This window comes from Procambarus clarkii, chromosome 13, assembly GCF_040958095.1.
Source record: "Procambarus clarkii isolate CNS0578487 chromosome 13, FALCON_Pclarkii_2.0, whole genome shotgun sequence".
Classification (NCBI taxonomy): domain Eukaryota; kingdom Metazoa; phylum Arthropoda; class Malacostraca; order Decapoda; family Cambaridae; genus Procambarus; species Procambarus clarkii.
Window position 1 is genome coordinate 4,178,870 of NC_091162.1, and position 16,667 is coordinate 4,195,536.

General features: G+C 39.7%; 1 protein-coding gene and 1 pseudogene across 1 annotated transcript in view; both read left to right on the forward strand.

Annotated features, from left to right (window-relative positions):
* LOC123750645 (mRNA (2'-O-methyladenosine-N(6)-)-methyltransferase) overlaps positions 1-16,667 on the forward strand; it is a 221,183-nt gene that overhangs the window by 115,592 nt on the left and 88,924 nt on the right. The gene's annotated exons all lie outside the window — the stretch shown is intronic.
* Positions 3,603-8,446, forward strand: LOC138364229 (anti-lipopolysaccharide factor-like; annotated as a pseudogene).

Here is a 16,667-nt window from a genome sequence, read left to right on the forward strand (position 1 = left end):
GAAAACTTCCACACCCCCAGACATGCATGCAAGTCTCTGTCATCTTATAATTTCAGATTTGTTTTATTGTCTAAACGAGTTAGCATTACTCAACCATAGCAACGCGCACCTCCAGTGCCTTATAAGTTCTGATTCATAGTAACCTTGAACTATTACAGGACATCCGACAGCCAGGTGAGCCTCAAGACAATAACAGATAACACACACCCAAGGTCACACTGATGCTTGTGTCCCAGTCGGCAAGTCGTAAAGGCAACCACGTTCTTTATACATCCTCAAGGAACACTAAACCTTGCCAACTGCAGCCTTTCTTTCACACATGGAACTGATCCCACCGGAAGAGGGTATTGGCCATCATATCACTTAAAATCGTTATAATTCTACGTTGGAATGTATTTCTGGAAACTTATGAAAGTGCATTATTAAGAGATTCCGATTCCTTTGACTTCACTCATCATACATCTTCTGCTCTCCTATATGCACCACAAATTATTTCTAGAATTATGTGATACAAATGGTACTACTGTACATAGCCATCTGGGCTTCGTGCTTTCTTTTGATAATTGTTAATATTTAGTGCATAGGTAGATAGATACCCAGGAGTTAAGCAACTGTTGTGGGTTGTATTCTGAGTTGGCCTATGGGTGATCTCGAAAAGCCTATTAATCCTATCTGTGATTAAATTTTTCAGTACCGTATACATTTCTCATGATTTTTCTTAGGACATGAATAAACCAACTTATCAAGATTGGAAACTCCCAGTGTTGACAGCAGTATATCAAGTGAAGACTGGGAAAGGCCAGGCTTCATGCAGGTGTCAATACAAAGTATAAATACTGTCTGGCAACATTTTATTAGGCTCTGTTATATACTAAATGGGAGTGCCTGGATCTATCTCAAAAGGTTGTGTCATGTAAGAAGATCCCCAGAATCCAAATCTGCCATCTGAATACGAGTTTTACATGTCGATATCTAAATGGTTAAAAACTAGACTCTGTGTTGGACATTTCATCTTGGCTGATTTCATGAAGAGTGGCAGTGGGGTTGACCCCAACCCCCCTTCCCCAAACACCAACTGGTCACCCTGCAAATCTTAATGAAGCTAGCCCAAGTATCTGGCTTGCAACTTTGGACAGACAAAATTTATTATCTTTTATTTCATATTTTTAGTTTTTCAGGTGAGCATTGTTGTGTCAGCCGAAAAGAAACAGGAAGAGGGTAGGCAGAAATTTGTTAGATTGTTTTTAATCTTTAATTTGTACTTCAAAGAACATCCTGTGTGAGGTGGTGGAAAGGGTAGTCACATAATGGGTTCAGGAACTTGTGATTATGATATATTTCAGTATTAGTACCATTATTAATATATTTTGTGAAGCACTGTAATAATAATAACTTCTGGTTGACTTCGCTCTCGAATCACATCGGGCATCCCTGGTTCGACTCTCGAGTGAGACAGATGTTTTGGCACGTTTCCTTTCACCTGCCTCTGTTTGCTGATGAGTAAGATATGATGACTGAGGAATAAGATAGGACCACTAAAAGTAAAGTACAATCATTGAAGAGTAAGATACGACTACTGAGGCGTAAGATACACCACCGAAGAGTAAATACGACCATAGTATAGAGGAGTAAGATACAACTAATGAGTAAAATACGACCACTGATGAGTAAATACGACCACTGATGAGTAAATACGACCACTGATGAGTAAATACGACCACTGACGAGTAAGATATGACCAATGAAGAGTAAGGTACGACCACAGGAGTAAGATATAACTACTGAGTAGGATACGACAACTGAGGGGTGAGATACGACCACTGAGTACTAAAACATGATCACTGAAGTGTAGAATACGAAGACAAGAGTATGGAATACAAGCACTGGGTAAGATGCAACTATTGAAGTATAAGATACGACCACTGAGAAGTAATATATATATATATATATATATATATATATATATATATATATATATATATATATATATATATTATATATATATATAATATATATATATATATATATATATAATATGACCACTAGGAGTTAATAATAATATTAGAAGCACTATACAGCCACCGATTATCAAGATAGTCACTGAGCAAGAGGATACAGTCACTGAGCAAGAGGATAGTCACTGGGCAAGAGGATACAGTCACTGAGCAAGAGGATAGTCACTGAGCAAGAGGATACAGTCACTGAGCAAGAGGATAGTCACTGGGCAAGAGGATACAGTCACTGAGCAAGAGGATAGTCACTGGGCAAGAGGATACAGTCACTGAGCAAGAGGATAGTCACTGAGCAAGAGGGTACAGTCACTGAGCAAGAGGTTAGTCACTGGGCAAGAGGATACAGTCACTGAGCAAGAGGATAGTCACTGGGCAAGAGGATACAGTCACTGAGCAAGAGGATAGTCACTGAGCAAGAGGATACAGCCACTGAGCAAGAGGATAGTCACTGAGCAAGAGGATACAGTCACTGAGCAAGAAGATAGACACTGAGCAAGAGGATAGTCACTGAGCAAGAGGATAGTCACTGAGCAAGAGGATACAGTCACTGCGTAAGAGGATACAGCCACTCTTGTCGTCATGAAGTCTCATCTAACTTCACCTCCCACAAACTCGACGGCGTTTGGTATTTCCATCACTCGTTAACTAATTTAACATTTTATAACTAATTATTTCTTGATAACTACACCCATTAGATATTCATTATAATTGCTGTTTCGGTTCACATTCTGGATAAGTATGGATTATCAATTTGTAATTGGCAGCTACTGGAGGAACGACCTAAATTATGGTTAGAATTAATAACATTCTCGGTTGATAATCTGGCAAATACGGCCGGAGCCTGGAGCAATAAAAGAGGGCGACGAACACCGGCCACCTGGAATCCGACGACGACGACTGACCCTGCAAGCCAACAGCACCAGGTTAGTTCTTGCTGTTCTCACCTGTGCAACCCAACCACTTGGGCTGGACGGTAGAGCGACGGTCTTGCTTCATGCAGGTCGGCGCTCAATCCCCGACCGTCCATAAGTAGTTGGGCACCATTCCTTCCCCTGTCCCATCCCAAATCCTATCCTTACCCCTTCCCAGTGCTATATAGTCGTAATGGCTTGGCGCTTTCCCTTGATAATTCCTTCCTTCTCACCTATTCAGCCTTGCACGTTCGAGATGCAGTTCAAAGCCTCGCCTTTCGAGCTATTTGTAGCCTAATATATTGTCCTTACTTTTTCTAAATATTCTTTATATTTCTCATATTTTATTTATTGTTATATTTGAAATCTGTTTTTATAATATTAAGCTGCGTAAACTTAATTACTGTTTGTACAGAATAACGAATATTTATTTAGTCATGATATATATATATATATATATATATATATATATATATATATATATATATATATATATATATATATATATATATATATATTTTAACCTGTTCTGTTATTGTTTTTAACTTGTTCTTACTCTCTCTCTCTCTCTCTCTCTCTCTCTCTCTCTCTCTCTCTCTCTCTCTCTCTCTCTCTCTCTCTCTCTCTCTCTCTCTCTCTCTCTGTCATTCGAGCAGGTGCTATATAGCTGAGGTTGAAGATGAGGATACATGTGGTGGTGAGCGTAGTGCTTGGTGGCACTGGCAGTAAGCTGCCTCGTGCCTGGCACACACGCCCAAGGGTGGGAAGCTGTGGCCGCCGCCGTCGCTCAGAAGCTCGTCGGGTAAGTTCCAAACGCATAATTGAGTGGTTTTACTTAGTCCAAATTTGCCGGAGGACGTCTGTTGGTGTCTTTCTCTCTCCTTTTTTTTTTTCTCCTTCCCTCGACGGGGTCAGGAAGCCGGCGGCTTGTCAAATGACATTTTTCTTCTAGACCAAAAGCAACGTCAAGATCATTGGTTCTTTGAGCCTAAATTTTCTAAACACTTCAAAATGGCAAAAAATGTTCTACATATCTATAAAGTCATGTATATACACAAGAGTTCTGACATTTATGTAAAGCCACTAGCACGCATAGCGTTTCGGGCAGGTCCTTAATCTTAATTTTTCCCGGAATACGACCCGCCAAATCGTTAACAACCAGGTACCCATTCACTGCTGGGTGAACAGAGGCTACAGTTAAGGATTGGCACCCAGTCAATCCTCCCCGGCGAGGATACGAACTCAGACCAAATCGCTCGAGAAGCGCGGGCGAGTGTGTTACCACGGAGACTGCTAGTTTATATTTAACGCAAGAATTAAATTGGAGCTACACTTCAATACCTAAAAGTGTACAGTGGAGAAACTAGTAAAGATTTGAATTAATTGTCAAATAATGTAAGTATAATGGTCGAACCCTTCCGAATTCCCGCATTCGGGAAATGAATGTTTCTCAACGTCCGAAACCAGTTTCTCACGTCTGATGCGTTGAGAAACATGTGATCATCCAATTGATGAACAAATCCACAAGGGCCGTGACGAGGATTCGAACCTGCGTCTGAGAGCATATCCCAGACGCTGGCCTTAATCGACTGAGCTATGACATGGTTATAAGAATTCCAACCAGAAATTCTACTGAATTTACTTGGATTCTGCAGCCTCTCCGAACACAAACCAGGTTTTTACACAATTTCCCCATGCACTGGAGCTATGTCAATAGGCCGTTCTACTCTTCGCCCTTGTGGATTTGTTAATTTGATGCATCGCGCTATTGTAATTTCTGTGTGTAATCAATTGATTGATTGGAACAATGTTGATAAACTTTTATAAATTATTCATGAAAAAATTGGGTTAAATCATGTTTAATCAAATATAATAATAATATGAAGATAGTTCAGGATTGCGAGTTAGATCCATTTATTGTTATAAAGAAGCACGACTGAAAGCAAGAATTAAATGACAACGTGGGTCTGAGCCATATTTTAATATTTCCTTGAATAAACACCTCCGCCATACGGTGGAATCGAACCCGGGAACCTGAGTTTCCAAGGCATTCACGCTACGGACTAGACTACAGTGTGAGGCAGATTGTAGCTCAAGGACGGGGGGTTCGATTCCATGGTAAGGCCTCAATATTGATCCACAGATTCATCGCGTTGTTGTGATTTAATTGTTATAACAAAAATAAAATAGTAATTGTTAAATGCATATTTAATAAAGCCACTTATTTGCCTCCTACAGGTTATTCTTAACTGTACTCACGTAGTTGTATATATATATACTGTGTTTAATTAATTGTGTTTTCAGGCTGTTTAGGAATGAGGAGGTGGAGCTTTTGGGCCGCATTTGTAAGCTGACGGTGAAGCCGTACATCAAGAGGTTTCAGCTGTATCACAAGGCACGATGTCGTGCACGGGCTGGACCCACATCAAGGGTGAAGGTCAGTGAAAGTCTACGAAAACATCCAACACCAGACATTTACACTTGTAGGCATACACAATATGAAGATACATAATAGTGATAATTCGTTTTATTGGGTAAACATAGACACATTAGGTGAGAGGAAACGTGCCCATCCAGTTGTTTCTAGTCCCTTCCAGGAATCGAACCTGGAATCCCCAATTGTTAGTCGAGAACGAAGCCAACTATACTAGGCTCAGGAAAAATGATTGACATAAGCTGGAACTTAGTCCGTGGGAGCGTCATACAGCTGCTCTCACACAGGAGCACCGGGACCTTAAGAGCTCGTAAATAACGCGGCCTAATGCAAGGATTCATCAATTATTTGCACAAACAATTACGAAACCTGTACATCTTTTCTGAATCATGGTGGCTATGTTTACATTTAATGAACAATTTATAAGCAACAAAGGGCTTCGAGGATATTTGTAACAATTATAACCTTGGGTTGTGAAGTTTCGAAGCTCATAAACTGTTTAATAAATGTAAACAAAGCCGCCATGATTAAGAAAACATGCAGAGGCTTCGTAAGTGGTTACGTAAGAATTTGATGAGTTCTAGGGATATCAACCTTGTAACTCTGTTTGTAGTGGTTGGAACAATGACAGCCTAACTTCCTACAGGGTCGGCGGTCGATCCCTGATGGTCCAAGCGGTTGGGCACCGTTCCGTCACTGTTCTAATACACCAACGCCTTGCCTAGTGCTGTATATGTAACGGGCTGTACTTACTGAATTGAATTGAATTATTATAAAATTATCAAAATACGAGGATTAGAGACTTTCGGTGGTGACCCCGAGTGGCGGTTTATCTTCATAGTTTTTAGTTTTGTTCATTTATTATGTACCCCATACCCATCTTGTGGGCGGTATGGGGTATACAGAGGCACATAATGGGCTCAGGGACTGAACCCCACAATTCATTTAGTTAAGCAAGTTATAATCTTGATGAGCTAGTTACAAAATTCAATACACATCGTCACATCATCAATTATCTCGAGACCAACCACAAGTACAGATTCTAAATTAAGCAACTGACATATGTGGAGAGCTAGTGTCAATTGATATGTTTGTCCTGCACACCGCCCCCCCATCCAGTGAGCGGTGGTGGATAAATTACAATCACTCAGTTACTACCTACAGTTAGCAAACTGGGGATATTTAGCTAAGATTTCTGGTAGCAGATCATTTTGAATGAAATATTTACACATCTCATCACATTTGTTATATAATTGTCTCTGAATTCACGTATCTTTTCGCACTCCATCACATAGTGACTGAGGGTGTGCGAATAATTTTGTTGACAGTTTACATTTGGTCCGGTCTATATCAGCAGAGAAGGAGAATTCCCAGAGATACTTGTAACCGAGTCTATGCCGAGCAGTAGTAACATCTAGGAGCCTCCTGATTTTATTGGATGAACCATAGATGTGTGGCTCCTCTTGCATGATAGTATGATGATAGATGGGATTACTGGTGTCGACTTTACTTTGCCTTAGATCTACAAGATTTTGTCGAAGTTCTTTGTGTACCATTGCTCTCAGACTGCTTATTGACAAACCAGTGTTATACATAATTTCTCCTTTAAAGGCAGATTCTTTGGCGGTGCAGGAAAGTGCAATTGTTGTCTCTCTTGGTACAAATTATATATCTGATACATTTTGAGTTCAGTTCTAGTTTTAGTTATCCATTTGGAACAATGCTGACTTTCAATACAAAAATTCTGGAGGGCTTCAGTGCAAGAGCTAGGATGAGCTAGCCTAAGCATGTTTAAACCAATTTGACAGTTAATTTCAGAAACACGATCAACAACACTCTGAATATTAAGTTTTTTTCTCATGTTAAGTATCTTTGCGATACGAGGGCACCCAAGGATTATCCTCAAGGCTTCCTTCTGCCATTTTTAAGCCCTCCAAGATTTCTTTCAGGCATCAAAGCAAGCAGAGGTGCAGCATAATCCTCTAAAGATCTGATGTATGCAAGGTACATCATAGTACAGTTGGGTTCGTTCTCCACTCTCAATTCGGGAACCCGTGTTCGTTTCCCTGGCGGGATATAAATGGTTGTTCACTTAGCAGTAAATAGGTACTCGGGAGATAGGTAACTGTTGTTGGGTTGCATCCTGGGGAGGGTCAGTATATTGACCTTAGTGTACTTCGATAATAACATTAATTCACCTGGAGAATTGGAACCTCAAATGATCGACCGCACAACATGTAGCCAGCAGCTTAGCCTACTAAGCCACCAACACCCCTTAACAAGGAAGGATTCTAAAGGCACCTATCTGCTGCCCATTTAGAACTTTAAGCCTTCACTGGGTTGCTACTTTGACATGAAGGTGTTAAGTGCTTTTGGAATTCCTCGTTGTTATAAATGTAGACAAAAACGCTCCGACAACGATGGGATTGTGTTTGGTTGCAAATCTGATGCATTTTTGTTATGACTTCTGAAGATGTACTTACATATATTTAAAAGCGCTCAACAAATCTCTCGTATATTATGTTTATCTTGTACGATTTGTGACGATTCTTAGACACCTACCTTCACTTCCACCCATAATAACTGTAACCACTAACCATACCTCTGTAATGCCCACAGGTGACACCCGGAGCGCAAGTGGAGTGGCGAACAAGACAATACAAGACTTCGTCAGAAAGGCGTTTGCCAGTGGCGTCATACAGGAAGAGGAGGCCCAACATTGGCTCAAGTCCTAAGGTCTCCCGCCTCGCACACTGACCAGATGTTGTTGTTGTTTAAGATTTGCTACCTGGAACAAAAGTTCCAAGCAGCACGGGCTATGGTGAGCCCGTAGTGGACTTCTTATTTCACTGACCAGCGTCACTATTTCTCGCCATCCTTTGGCCAGATATAGAGCGATTTGCAATATATTTCAACTTGCTAGGCCAACTTCTTTTGGCCTAGCAAGTTGAACTTTACAACAATAATAATAATAATGTTATTTACAAAATATATACGAGAACATGATACGGTTGTTAATCAGAAGGTACACAAAATTGATAATAATAATAATAATTATTATTATAATAATAATTCATATGTTAATTCAATTTCTTATTTTCTTTCTTTATTATGCAACCCATACCCGTCCCGTGGGCGGTGGTGAAAAGGGTTACAGAGGCACATAATGGGTTCAGCAACTGAACCTCATAGTTCGTTTAGCTAAGCAAGTGTCAATCATTTGAAGTTACACAATTATTAATGTTACATACGCATGTACATATATATATATACAATCATTTACATAAATACATATACATATAAATAATCTTTTTATAAGAAACATGTTCGGGTAAAAGTACATACATTCAAAATGAGTTACAAACATAATGTTGGATTTCTAGACAGAGCTAGTATATACAATGCCTAAAGGCACTAATACGCACAGCGTTTCAGATAATTATATCAAGTGATTCAACAAGAGGCTCACAACAGTCTATTCAAGGCATTTCACCTCTATGGCGAGTCACACAGTTACTAGTCTTGCTCCACACCCACCCAACTAGGCGGCAGCTTTACTGTCATGTGCAGGCTGCACCTACAGCAAGCAAACTTTGGATACTTCGCTAAGATTCCTGGCAGTACATCATTATGAATGAAGTACTTACACATTTCTTGGACTTCATTGATGGTGATATCTCTGAATTTCGTGATTTTTCACATTCCATTATATGATAAGAACACGATAGTTCTGATAAATATGCAGTACAGTTGTGCCGTTTTGGAATCAGCTACTTGGAACAGAAGTTCCAAGTAGCACGGGCAATGGTGAGCCCGTAGTGGATTTGTATATATGCGGGTCCACTACGAGAATCCACTGTAGAGAATCCACGGCTATTCTCTGTCCGTGGCAGAGAATATTTACCAATTCTTAAAACCCTCAGTTTACCAACACAAGAGCAAAAACGACACAAGTCAATCGATGTCAAAGGTATCAAATTCACCAGGATTTATCATATGGCAAACTAATACTATCAATGCTAATAATTAATTTTAACAAATACACAATTATACCTAATAATTAGGCTCACTTAGTAACTTTGCTGATATTGCAAATCCCTGACCCACATCACTAAAGCTTTCACCCCCTCCTACAGTTCTGAAACGCCTTTTCCTTGAACACTTGTCTTCACATTCCCGTTCAGTTTCCCATCTTCACCGATGGGTATAAGTCTGCAGACGGTGTAGGCTACTCTGTTGTTTTTCCTGACCATATAATTATTTAAAGCTCGATACTTCTTTTAGGAGGATATATAATTTCAAGGCTTATTATTCTGCAGTGAGCGCAAGCCTATTGTGGCTTAATAATATTAATAATGTGTCCGTAATATTAATAGGGTTTTGCCATTACATAAAACAAATAGGCAAGGTCAGCGTATTTTTGTTGCTTTTCTACCTTTAAAATGTAAATTAAGATCTAGAGTAGATGAGGTTTTGACTTTTTTTCATTTGGATTGACTTATTGTTGCTTATCTTAATTTTCTTTTCTTTAGTTGATCGTATATTCCCCACTGTTCTACACCCATCCCATGGCCGGAAATGGAACAGTTAGACGCACATAATGGGCTCAGGAAGTAAACCTCTAAAATTAATGTAGCTAACCAAGCTACAAGCTTGATAAGTAGTTTGATGTAAATATCAAGTCTTGTATGGTCTTTTCTGCTCGAAACGATGTGCGTACTAGTGGCTTTACAAGAATGTATACACATGCAGGCGATGAGTCACAATAACGTGGCTGAAGTATGATGACCAGACCACACACTAGAAGTTGAAGGGACGGCGACGTTTCGGTCCGTCCTGGACCATTCTCAAGTCGATTGTGTACATGTATACACATCTTGCTATGTACTCTCATAAACCCAATGTGACTTATTGTGTATATTGTGACTTATTGTGGTTGAAGAACTGAATCATAACAAGTCTCTTAAGCTGAACAGTTTACACATATGTGAGCTAGGTACATATATTACCTGGATGTACTTGAGGGCCACTAACACTAGTGGCCTCGACGAGGACAGGTAGCTGGCGACTTGTCAAAGGTCCCTTTATTTGTCCTAATGATTTTTTTCAAGCTGGATTTTAAAATTCAGCAGAGTTTTGGCATTTACAACTTCGGCTGGTAGACGGTTCCGTGGGTTTATAACCCTGTGGGTGAAAAAGCATCTGCTTTCAGTCCTACATTCTGGCGTGTTGCCACCTATTCTCATTGCCTTAGACTTCTGTGTAGATATTTTTAGCTCTAAATGAGAGGAAATGTCAGCACTGGAGAAATACCCGACAGACCACTGGAACATTATCTAACACAGTGCAGAGTTACAAACCCATTAAGATTTCAACTAAGATTCAACAGAGCAGAAGACGTTGTTAAACACATTGGGAAGAATCTTACTGAAGCGACCATACGAGTTTTATAAATACTCATACTCTGCCTTAGTAAAACAGAAACAAGCAACACTTAGTGGGCCAACCAGAGGCTTAGGGCCCGCACAGGAATATCCCTGCAAAAAAAGTCCTACATAATGACTTACTGAGCTTGAAACCGTTGCTCCTTGTGTTACATCTGACTTTCTGAAGAAGTGACCTGAATCAATATACTCCAAATTGTCCAATATTTTAAGTTTCAATGAGATCCGCCCTGTCATGCCTGGTTTGCAATGTTGTTAGCCCAGTGGCCCTTGACCGTTCCTGGTATGAGAGTTGACTTCTGGAATGATTTTTACTAATCTTTTTCACAATTCACTAATCACCTAGTGATGCGGTGTTGCGCTTAACAACTTATAGAATGTCATTAAGCCCACCACAATAACTTACTGACCAACCAGCAAGTATAATCTAGTCGCTGAATAGGCCAGGACTGAAGTAAACTCTCCGTGTATGTACACTGAGAAGTGTGGGTATACCTCTCTGTACTCACCTAGTTGTGTTTGCGGGGGTTGAGCTCTGGCTCTTTGGTCCCGCCTCTCAACCGTCAATCAACTGGTGTACTGATTCCTGAGCCTATTGGGCTCTATCATATCTACACTTGAAACTGAGTACACATCTCTGTGCCATACATAATTTGAGTAAAAACTCGTGTAAATTGTTATCTGCACAAGAGCAAGTTTGTAACTATTCAAGTTTCGAGGCATTTTAATAATGTTTATGATCTCCCAAGGAAAACTCCACTCCTGTGTCCAGAATGGTATGCGGCTTCTGGACCTTGGGTTAGAAAAGTGGCGTAGTTGACATATATATTTCCTGATGTAGCATATTCCTCTGCATTTTTAAAAGACAGTCCAAATTATTTGAGCATATACTAAATTTAGGTTGTTGTACAAACCATTTAAAGTTAGACGAGATGGAACAAAATGCACATGCATGCGCAAGCGTGCACACATATGCGCGCAGGCACACACGCACACAAACATCTTTAACAGACTGGAGAGAGACAATTTTCTTAAGTAAATTTCATTAAAAAGTTTTCGTCATCAGGAAGTGGAATTCAATTTACGAAGGAGAGACTTACTCCTCGTGAAGGTTCTTGGAGGAAAATGGTGCTCCAGACTCCAAGATTCATCACTTCTTCTATTTTCGAGCTCTTCCTCTCTTCCTCTAACATGGAACTTGTTTTGTACGGATGAAAACGAGTGATAATATCTGATGTTCACTTGTTCAAATGAGCTACCAACACTAACCAGAAGATACAGCTCGCCACATACTACAAGAGTAAAAAGACCGCCAATATGCTCATGAAGAACTCTTCAGACACCAAATAATATGGATTGAAAGAGACGAATGTCGTGTATACCTTTAATTTACTCACTTGGGGCTTAACAGTCCACGATTTTAATATACAGGGACGATAGCATATCTTCAAAGGCGGCTGGTAATGCACAAACAAGGGTCTATCCAAGATCATATTTCTACATGCAACCAGAATATATTCTGACTCACAACACCGAAATAATCGACAGATATAACAATAGGAGATTAGACATGGCTGGAACAATACACATATAAAACACTCGTCCAACTGTTGATAGCCAGATTACACTTGTCCTACCATCTACAAGACCAAATCAACTGCCAACTCTCCACATCTACTGTACAAGTCGGCCAGCTCTCCACATCTACTGTCGAAGTCGGTCAACTCTCCACATCTACTGTCCAAGCCGGTCAATGAGAATGCAGAACAAGATTGCGGAGTTTCCTAGATTGGGTAACACTTCACCTTGTCCCGCATAGTTATATATACCTGTAATGTCAAACTTGCTAATTTTTTTATTCACTTTTCCTCTGCCTCCTAAGATGTTGAAGAGAGTTCAACCAAAACGCCTCCCTTTGCGACGCATATCAGTACCAATACAATTTTAAAATGAACTTTGGATTATTAATTTGTCCTTTCCTTTCCAGGTGAAGAGGAATATAAGAAATATAGAGAAGATTCGTGTTAGAATCGTTGATTTAACCCTTCGCTCTTTCTCTGTATCTCTATCCATCACATTCCTGACTCAAAATTCCTCGCTGCCCGTTCTATCCGTCGCAGCCGCTGACGTTCAACGTTACATTACAGCAGTACATGTTAATTAGCTCTACATGTCACGTTCCCGCCATCCGCCTGACAACACCACACTGCCAGTCGTGTCCACCTGCCCGTCACCACACCAGGGGGAACATACGCGCGCGTACACACATTTACAATATTTAAATTTGTTCTCCGAACAGTGTCATGTACTGCAACCTTATAACCTTACTCTGCCCTTCAGCGTTATACGAGAACCATTTCCACCATTAAAAACTGGTAGGAAATATTTAATTTCTGATAGGCTGTATTTGATTCTGTGATGAGGCTATACAGTACTGTATTTGAATGTGTATTTAGGTCGAGAACGATGATACTCAACGGGGCTCTGATATCACTTCCTGCAACACATTGTGACGTGAGAGCCAATGAGAAATTGATGTTTACTCGTAACTGGCAGTTCTACCAGTAGAAAACTATGATTTGATGAACTAGTGCTTTTCCGTCTGAATGGCTGGGGAGCGCCCAGTCGTCTCACAGTCGTCGAGGAGGAAGCGTGTTGGACTCGACACTGTGGTATCCTCCCGAGAGTCGCCAAAGAAGTTTGTACGACGGAACCAACTATGCAAAAGCAGTGACGGTCTTGGTGTAAAGAGGAGAAGGGAAGAGTCTTGAACGTCATAATCGAGAGAAACGTGCGTCCCCTGTCAGTACTCAACAGAAGAGACAGCTCACCATGTACTACAAAGGTAAGAATGCCGCCAATTTGCACATCAACTTTTTCCGACGGCAAACAGAACACACTGAAAGAGATGAATGTTTATGATTTCAACGTGGCCCAGTTATAGTTTCCCACAGTCAGGAGCAGGTAGCCTATTGGCCGGGGTGTGCTCCTAACAAGCATTGTTTACCCTATAAAAATTATTGCGTTCCAAATTAAAATGTCTTTATTTAGTTAAAATATTATTTAATTCAGTTGATTATAACATTCTGCGTTATTTTTTGGTGTTTGACTTTCAAGCGCTTCTGTCCTTCAAATACGAAACATTGTATTTGCAGTAACCTCGTCCGGCCTCTTGTTGAACAAAATAATACGTCACTACCTGACGCAAAATGAAAATAAATAAATAATTTAACTTGTGTTACTCTTCTTCTTTTGTCCAACCTCCAGGTAAAATAAGGCTCAGATCAATCTAATATGTTGTGGAAAGCATTTTCATGATGTGTGTCCTCTGAATAATATTTATTATCATTAATTTTTTTTAGAGATTTGTAGAAATATGAGCAGAGGGTTTTCCCAGGTCCTGGCTAGAAGGAGGGGGGGAGGGGAGGGCCAGCAGCACTACAAGCATTACCAGTTTTTTTTTTTGCAGGGATATTCCTGCGCGGGCCCTAAGCCTCTGGCTGGCCCACTAAGTGTTGCTTGTTTCTGTTTTACTTGGGTGGAGTATGAGTATTTATGACTCGTATGGTCGCTTCAGTAAGATTTTGCCATGTGTTTAACAACTTCTGCTCTGTTGAATCTAAGTTGAAATCTCAATGGGTTTGTAACTGTGCACTGTGTTAGATAATGTTCCAGTGGTCTGTCGGGCATTTCTCCACAGTGCTGACATTTCCTCTCATCTTCCGGAACCTGTAAGCCTATTTCCCATGCACATGGGTATCCAAGCCTGATGCGATGTAAGTGTACTTTTGTTGCTCTACTGCTCCCTGTCATCAAACTAAGTGGTTCGTAGTTGGTTGAATTCTTGTACCAATCCGCAGATCCTGATGTTGTAACTGCTGTGTTGTGGTCACTACATCTTTTGCATTGCTCTGTTTCTAATTACTTTCTTAATCTGTGATAGACTCTGTGGTATGTAAATGTCTACATTTCTTCTCTTAGTTGCAAGTTTTGCAGCTTCGTTTGCAATGTCATTTCCTATTATTCCCACATGACTTGGCACCCAGTTGATAAGTATCCGTCGGCATTGTCGTTTGAGTGTTTGCATTAATGATATGACAACCAGTTTATTAAATTCAATCTGCAAATTTAAATTATCTAATATTTTTTTATGTTTCACAGTTACGTAAATTATTAAAATCATTAGTACAGTACTTTAATGATGACGTTAACATTTTGGAATAATATAATAAATTAATAATGGTATAAACTTGTTTCAAATCTGTTAGATTTTGTCACGGAGATGATATCAATCACTGTGTGAGGCGACTGACCTTGGCAACACTAGACTTCAGAGGAAGTCAGTTGACTTTAAGGGAAGATATGGCGCCCTGGGCATTTATTTAGATTTATTGCCCCCCAAACTGAAAATGTGGTCACAGTGTGCAGAGTTGACTGTTAGCCATATCTTCTGTTTTCTTCTGCATAGAATTCTGTACTTACGGATGTAAAGATTTATCAAATATACAGAAATATTGTCATCTTCAGAGCACGCCAGATTTGTACAGCAAGTTAGGGAGGGGGAGAGGTAGAAATAGCCTAAGCTACTATATCCCTTTGAGATGTATTTTCTTTTTTTTCAATAAGCATACTTGAACTTGAACAGCAAAGTTACTGATCATTTTAACCGTAAGTCAAGAAGAATGAATGCCATTGATCTGTGTATAAAGTGGTAAGTTGAAGATATATTTTCTTCATACTTCGTATTTTGTATGCTTAATTAATAAATATTTTTTTATTAATATGCATATTTCAGCTTCATCAAAAATCTTTAGTGTCATTTGCTTACTCTAACATTCTTTTTGTCGACACGCGACTGCCTGTAAGGCTTATCGAGGTCTCCTTAGGGCCTAGGCTAACTGCTGGCCTTCCACTGAATGTAACTTTCAACAGCTGCCCGGCTACCTAATTTACTGCTACCTAAACAGATACATCAGGCGAAAAGAAACTTTTTCCCAAACGTTTCTGGCCTCGCCACGAGAATAGAACCCGGCATCTGTCGGCTGTGACCTGACTTCACCTACCACCGAGCCCCACAATGTCTTGCCAGACACATACCTGACTGTATGAACACCTGACTACAAACACGGCTCTTATCAAAGATGGTCGTTCCTGCACATTAGACATCAGACATGATATCAGACACAACAGAGATATCTTGAGTAGAAGCACCAAATAGAGACTGTTGTGAGCCTCTATTCTTTAATCACTTGCGATATAAAAAATTATTGTTATGTATATGTATTTGTGCACATGTATGTATATGTATTTGTGCACATGTATGTATATGGATTTATGCACATGTATGTATATGAATTTGTGCTCATGTATGTATATGTATTTGTGTACGTGTATGTATATGTATTTGTGTACATATTTGTATATGTATTTGTGTACATATATGTATTTGTGTACATATTTGTATATGTATTTGAATATATTTATTTGTGTACATGAATGTATATGTATGTGCATGTGTATATATATCTAACTGTATTTAAAATTTCATTACACAAAAAGGGTTACAACATTGTTTACATGCATGGTACAAGACTACTTGTCACAAGTTGTACAGCTCCTCCAGCTCCTTAGATGGCGGGATGGATGGCTCCTCAGATGTATGTGCATATATATATGTACATGTGTATGTAACATTAATATTTGTGTAACTAACTTAATAAATAAGATGACACTTGCTTAGCTAAATGAACTATGGGGTTCAGTTCCTGAACCCATTATGTGCCTCTGTAACTCTTTCCACCACCGTCCACGGAATGGGAATGGGGTGCAAAATATAATGAATAAAAGGAACGATACTACGACCATA